This window comes from Trichechus manatus, unplaced genomic scaffold, assembly GCF_000243295.1.
Source record: "Trichechus manatus latirostris isolate Lorelei unplaced genomic scaffold, TriManLat1.0 scaffold00047, whole genome shotgun sequence".
Taxonomy (NCBI): Eukaryota; Metazoa; Chordata; class Mammalia; order Sirenia; family Trichechidae; genus Trichechus; species Trichechus manatus.
Genome location: NW_004443983.1, coordinates 1,428,249 through 1,436,153, shown reverse-complemented (window position 1 = coordinate 1,436,153; position 7,905 = coordinate 1,428,249).

Here is a 7,905-nt window from a genome sequence, read left to right as displayed (position 1 = left end):
GGATAATTCTGGGAGTAAGAAAGTACAAAGCGATTTGTTGGTTGTTATATGCTTTCTCCCGCTCTTGCTCCTAAACAAGACTTTTTTTCTCATTCTTCTTCTTAACAAGAATACATACAGCCTTGGTGCAGTAGGTACAATGACCCAGTATATATATTCTTAATGGATAAAGTAAACAGGTTGCCAAGTACTTCTTAGTGGGACAGGACCAAAATGCACCATGAATAACCAGGTGTTTGTTTAATCCCAAGGAGGGTGGTGGGTAAATGACTTTGGTTCTGGGCCAGATCTTGTTTAACAACCTGAGCTAGTGGCAAAGGAGACTTGCTGAGCCACTTAGGAAAGCGTTTGTTGGTTTACATCATTCCTCTTCCTGGTGGCAGTCTTTCTCATCATTTGCCACAGCCGAGAAGGCAGGCATCTCCCACAAAGGTGCTTCTTGCATCGATGCTCTAGGTTAACTACTTTTCTAGAGATTCTTTTCCAACTCAAGCTGGGATTACAAACACCATTCAGCAATTGAACACTGACTTGACCAGCTGTTCCATCTATAACGTAGAGGCTGTTCAGCTTGTCTGAAGCCTGGTACAATCTATCTGCACAGTTGCTGCAGGTGAAGAGTTATTACATTTTAATTTATGCTAGTATCCTGCTAGAGGCATTTAAGCCTCCCAGAGCTGGCAATGATTGCGCTTTTAAATGATAGCATTCACAGGAAGTGCAAATCTTATGGAGAAAAGCAGGAACACGTAGTCAATGACCTCGCTTGTTCTATAATGTTTTCTTGGCTTCTGAACTCATTCAGGGTCTTGTCCTCCTCTGCCCTTCTAGGTGTTGCTCTGTCAGATTCATTAACTGATTAGCCTTCTTTTCATTTTAATGTAAAACATTGACTATAAAACATTTCCAATTTCCAAGTAATAAACACTGGTCTCATTGGTCTTTGGCTGACCTTGATCATTGGCTTGTTTAGAATTGTCAGGTGGCTCCAGCTTAGACTTCAAAGCTTGCCTAAAGTTCTCATTCCCTGATTGAATATAAAGAAAACTGTTCAGAAATGCAGAATAGATAGCTTTTTAAAAATCCCAACGCAGAAGAAATGCAGGTAGGATAAATACATCGTAGTTTGGGGCATGCCATGTCTAGAGTGAGTGGGAAAAGGAGAAAAATATCGAAATCCATCAGCCTGCACATTAGAAGCTACAGATAAAGAGACATTTTTTAAATTCCTTTGTAATCTGTTCAGGAAATATTTTTCCCTTGAATCAGAATGTTTCTGAATGCAGGCCCAAACGAGATGCAACAGAACCTGTTGGATTCCTGATGCTGTGTTGGAAATCCTTATGAGATAGTGGCATAAGACAGAGCTTTTAATCTTTTTTGTGTTTCTGTATTAGGAAGGATGTTAAGATAATATCTACAAATCTTAACCACTATATGATATGTAGGTACATTGTTCTGTGATAGCCTTTCTTCTCTTCTTTTTTCCTCTATTCTTCCTCCTCATAACATATAGAAGGCAGATATTTCCCGACCTTTTTTTTTAAACTTCAATTTTTAGAGCATTTACCACGTGCTAGGCCCAGTGCCAATACTGAGCCTTGATTGCCTCATTTAATCACCCACAACAGGCAGCAGAGGTAAACATTATCAGTAGTATTTTACACACAGGAAGTTGAGGCTGAACGAGGTAAAGAAACTCAGGTAACATCATGCACTAGGAAGGATAAAGCTGAGATTCAAGTCCACGTCTCACTACAACAACTTCCCCAGCCCCACGTGACTGACTGCATTAACTCTGAATCCATACTTTCTTTAGAAAAATTTAGAGAAAAAGCCACCGGTCAAGGACTTGGGTTAAACAGGCACTCCACAGACCTGCATATCAAAATATTTTTAAATTAATGGAATAAGAAATAATGTGAAGAAGTCCACGTGTTTTCAAGGATTGGAATAGTTGCTATTCCAATAGTCTTGTGACTGTTTCATCAAATATGAGTTGATTATGTTCAATAAAGAAGGACCACTGAGACATAAAGCTGGACAAACAGTCATCTTTTGAGGCACTGCAGTCAGTGAGTGTTTTATTCTCCTCTATTACTATGTCATAAGGGCAAATATAGACCTGATTACAAAATGTGATTTTTTTTTTCTCTATATTCCAGACAGAAAGCATTTTAAACCATAGTGACCTCTATTAAGAGAAGTGTGGCTGGAGAGTTACAAGCAGTGCAAGCAATTGAGGATCTGCCCAAAAAAGCATTGCTTCTGAGCCTTGACAGATGTCTTTTGGATAAATGTAGCAGTTGTCTTGGGGGGCTTAGGAAGGCTAAATGCTGAGAAATTATGGTCCAGTGGATGCTTTTTGTGAAGTAGATTATCATTATGCAGGCAGGGATTTGGTTAAACCCCAAACACTGAAATGACTATCTTAACAAAATGGAACATGGCTTTTATGACGTGAGTATTCAGCAACTTGAGATCAAGAGAAGTTTCTAACATGTTCCCAGGAGATGATAATGCTGCTGGTTAGGGACCATTTCTGAGAACCACTAGTAGAGCAGTGGTTCTCAAAATTTATTATACATAAAAATCACTTGGGGATCTTGTTAAAATGTAGATTTTGATTCAGTGTATCTGGGGTGGAAAAGCAAATTCTCTGCAGGGATTCGAACAGAAACAAACCAGTTCGAAGCCCTGGTTGCAGTATGTTGAGCAGATGTCAAAGTCACCAATAAAAACCCAGTTCACACACAGGTGCTGGACACAACAGTGTTTACTTATAGGGAAGAGATGTGGAGTAAGATCAGAATCAATAACAGGGGTTGGTCAGTGGTCACTCTCCACAGCCAGCACTGGATTCTGGCCTGTACACACCCCTCTCCTACTGCAGATGAAGGATTCTGTTCCCTCCCCACCAGGAACACATATAGCAGTGGGGTTGGCCAGGTGGCATGTGATGCACATGCATAAGCAAAACAAAGAACTACTCATCAGACTCATAGGAGGGAATTATCCCCAAACAAGGCAGAATGCCCAGTCTAAATGGGGCGATCTTCCTGTAAGAAGATATTCCTGACCCAAGGCCCTGATTGAGCATCCTGGCGGAGAGGCAGAACAGTAGTGTGTGGACTGCTCTTGCAACACAATACAAAGAAGAAAAGCATATAGGTCAATTTGGTTTTGCCTATGTGGACAGGTCTTTGCTTCTGCAGCTTAGCATGTCTTTGGATAGGGTACATCCTTCTGGTGTTTACTTGGAACACTACAGTCAGGTGTTTGGTTACCTCTGCTTGCTGATGGAGCTCTTGGTAGCTCCTCGTGTGTCTTTCTGTTGTCCTTACTCCCTATGATGCATTGCATCTTTATCTTCTTCACTGAACACCTCAGACACACAGGTGCTTGTATCCTCTAGCAACACTGGGGCCCTGGGAGCTTGGTGTCTGCTTTCAAAGTTGGTTGTGTCAAGGGTTGAAAATTGATATATTTAAACCTCATCTAAAGCTAAATAGGAGCCTGGTGGTACACTGGTTAAGAGCTCAGCTGTTAACCAAAAAGTTGGCAGTTCAAATCCACCAGCTGCTCCTTGGAAACCTCATGGGGCGGTTCTACTCTGTCCTATAGGGTTGCTATGAATCAGAATCAATTCCATAGCAATGTTTTTTTTTTGTTGTTGTTGTTTTTGGTAAAGCTAAATTGCCACAATGTTTTCTTTAAAATTCTTTATATTTGTAATTTAAAAAAAATTCTAAACTTTTCCCAGATTATTTTGTTGGTGTTTTCTCCTATTTGTTTTGAATTTCTATTAATTCTTAATTCATGCAAGTATCAAATTTGGTATGTCTTTTGTTCACTGGTAGTTTCATGTTACTATCCCTTGAAATACAGCCAGAGTGCCCCTTGGAAGCGAGGATGGTGAGACTTGTCTCACATACTTTGGATATATTCTCAGGAGTGACCAGTCGCTGGAGAAGGACATCATGCTTGGTAAGGTAGAGCATCAGCAAAAAAACAGGAAGATGCTCAATGGATGGATTGACACTGTAGCTGCAACAGCGAGCTCAAACATAACGATTGTGAGGATGGCACAGGACCGGGCAGTGTTTAATTCTGTTGTACCCAGGGTCATAATAAGTTGGAACCAGCTAGATAGTACCTAACAACAACAACAACAATCCATTGATATTTAAACTCCTCTAAGTATGTTTAATGGTGGCACTGTCCATGCCCAAGCAATTCTGAGGTTCTCAAATCCCTCAGAAGCAGAAGTTGGGAAACAATCAGAACATCCGCGTTTTCAGAGAAAGTGGGGCCAGACCTCCCTGTATCTTAGAATTTGTAAAATTGTTTCTATCAAAACAGCAAGATTGTTTCAGCATCCATGAGGCAGTTTTGTGTTTCAGAAGGAGACGCTTTAGTTTCTCTCTGTCTGATAAATAATCCCCAGTGACTACACATTTGTCCTGTTTGTAGTCTAAAGAATTCATGCTCATAAACTGCACCAGGTGACTTCTATTTACCCTGTTTTAATAAGTGGTCTGGTGCCTGTTATAAGTAGTCTTGCAAAAAATATTCTAGAATAATCAGGTTCACTAAAATCCTTTGGCCTGGAATGTTTTCACTGATTCTACTCAACTTATTGTGCTCAACCCGCCCTTGTAAGCATCCTTACCTGTTTCCATTGTTCTCCCTGAAGTCAGAGTCCCCATGGTCACTCCCACAATAGCAAGTGCACTCAGAATTCACCTTGAGGGATCACAGACTCCAGTGTTTACCAGGCGAAGCGGGAAGAGGAAATATGTTCAGTCCTTCCGGCTGGTATCTCAGGAGACTCACTTGGCATATGGGCCGACATGCTTTTATGACTTGCAAAGCCTTTGTCTTTTTACATAAACTCTCTTTATAGCGTTTTTATCCTGATGGAATAATCTTGGTTTCTTTACTATTTCCTCAAGCTTCATGTTATAGACCTTTAATTAACCTCATTGCCAAACGTGCTTCTCACTCCCATATACTCTGAAGTCCAGTGAGTCTCCATATGGAGGGGCAGTGAGTACTATCAGAGGGGCCCAGGGACCTCATATTCCATGCAGCGTTCTTTTCATGCTCTCCTCAAAATTGGAGTTCTGTTCTAAACAATAACATTTTATTTGGTTTTCTTGATACCCTTATCATTCCATCTTCTTTTTCGTCTATTCATTGACTGTTCATTGGTCCTTATATTTTCTGTTTGTACAGTTTGTTTAATCTATATTGGTGTCATCTGAAAAATCAATGAGCTTACTAGATCCCTTCAGCTAGGTCAGGGGTTTTTCAGCTTCCTTCTTTTAAAGCAGCTGAATCATCTTTGCAAACAAAACCTTAAGTAGAAACTCAGTACAGCTGGTAAGAGCAGCGGCTGCTCTGCTTGGAGCAAGGCATGAAGAACTTCAGACTCCTGTGAAACCTCATCTGCTCCGGAAGCTTTTCCTCTGAATCTAGACAGGGATTCTATGGAGTCTACTCAGGACGGAGAAGCCTGCTGTTGGGGTAGGAAATGGAACACTGGTCAAACTCCTCAACCCTACTTAAATCAAAGCAATTCAGCTTTTATATGTTAAACCTATTTAGGAGTCTATGTAACATTTGATTTAAAACAATAGGACTCTCTGCCTAAAATAGCTGTTCAAAGATCCCTGCTCTAGATCACTGGCAAAACCATAACCCATAAAGAATTGAGGACTTGTAACCATGATACATCTCTTGTGACACCCCATCCTGAATACTGACCCAATTTATTGATGAATATTTCTCATGGGGAAGATTCAAAAGCCAGATGAGTGTCAACTGGTAAGGAGGCCAGCCTCTGAGACACAGGACACTTAATTTTGATCCAGAAAAATTTTAAACTAGGAGGGGACTCAGAGATAATTTAGTCCAGAGGCTGCAAAAGGGTATGTTTGGTTTGCATGGTATTTTAAAAATCAGTTTCCAATTAAAAAATCAGGAATGTTTAGATAAAAACCCTGACTTCTAGCTTCTCTTGAAAAAATCAGAAGATCTGACAGCAGCAGGCCCATGGTCCTATGTGGTAGTGATGAATCACTAGGGGGCTTTAAAAAATCCCAGTGTCCAGTCTGTATCCCAGATAAATTAAATCAGACTCTCCAGGGGTAGTACCCAAACACCAGAATTTAAAAAAAAATGCAGCCAAATTTGAGGGCGACTGGCTTAGGAAAATGTATATGATTGTTGGGTAGCATTAAGAGTCCATGTGAGATTTGTGAGTCATGAGTTTAAGGTGAGATCAGTCAATATCATAGCCTTGTCCAGGTACATGGGTATAGGTAAAGCATTAGATTTAACCAGGTTGTGGAGCACAGCAACTAAATGAAAGGAAATAGGGACAAGGGATTTGAGCACGTATGCTGGGGAGTGATTATTATAATTGACCATCGAATTTAAGCTTAGTAAGGAGGGTAGCAAGGACATGAAGGCAATTAGGGAAGTGAGGACATGAAAGCAATTATGGATAGTAAGAAAGTGGTAGGATTGGGAAATTATAGGTGACAGTAGAGTTGAGTAAATAGAGCTGGTGGTCAGAGAGTTGGTTGCTTGAAAAAGATATTGCAGAGGGCATGCAGTAAATGATAATGACAAGGTCTAGAGAATGACTAACAGTCCCTGTGTGGCATAAAGGATTAAGCACAAGACTACTTGCTGAAAGGTTGGCAGTTTCAACCCACTCAGAGTCACCTTGGAAGACTGGCCTGACGATCTGCTTCCAGGTCCCAGACTTGAAAACCCTACGGAGCAGTTCTATTCTGTACAAATGGGGTCACCATGAGTTGGAATAGACTTGATGGCAACTAATAACAACAGCAGAGAATGACTAAGGGAATGCATGTCCTATACCTGGCCTTCCCTTTATTAATTTATGTCAATGTCTTGACTCAGTAGGCTTATGATTGCCACTTTTGGTCTTGTCTAAACTTTCAATTTTACAGGTGAGGAAATGGACTGAGAGTTTAAATGATTTCTCCATGAATTTATGGCAGAGCATCTACTCTTGCAGATGTTGCTTTTGAAGTTAAGGGTGGCGTGTATGTGTGTGTCTGTATCTCTATGTGTGTGTGTGTGTATGTTTGAATGCTTGTTCTTGTGGGCTAAGAGTGGAGTTGGTTGAATAAAAGAGGAGGAAGGCAATTTGAAATTGGAGCCGGGGAAGAACTGGATTTGGGAAAGATGAACAACAAAAAAGTCACAACCTATTCCTGGATGTTGGACAATCTCTTCCCCATTTGCTGCCTAAAATTTTTTAGAGAGAGACAATGGGTTTGAGGTAGACATAAGTCAACTGAGGTGCAACCATGAGGGTGATATAGGGATAAAAACTTGGCTTTCTTTCCAGGCGTTGTCTAGGCCTACCTATTTCCTCTGTTCCAATACCAGAAACTGAAATTAAGGGGAGCCCTTTGCAGCAAACCAAGGCATATCACAGGGAGAAAGTGGCTATTCATTGCCCTCTCCCAGCATTAAGTTCTGTGCATTCTTGGAAGAGGCTCATCTCCAGCATCAAGTGCCACTGGCCTTTTCTGGCTTTGCTAAATGTACTAGTGAAGGAACTGATCTGAAGGTACAGCCCCAAGGAAAAATTAGGACATCTGAATTGTGATTTTACTCTATTCTATAAAGTGTCCCAGACTTATTCAAGGTATTAATTGAACTGATGGCATGAAAAAAGAATCTTTTTTTAAAATTACTCTGTCTTCTCCAAAAATGCTGAACCAACATCGCTACCAACAAATACTGAGCATCTACCTTATGTCAGACACTGCTGAGTGATAGGGAGACAGAGGATAATGAATCAGATTTTATAATCAAAGAGCTTTGCTTTAGTAGGTGAGAGAGACAATAAACAAGTAA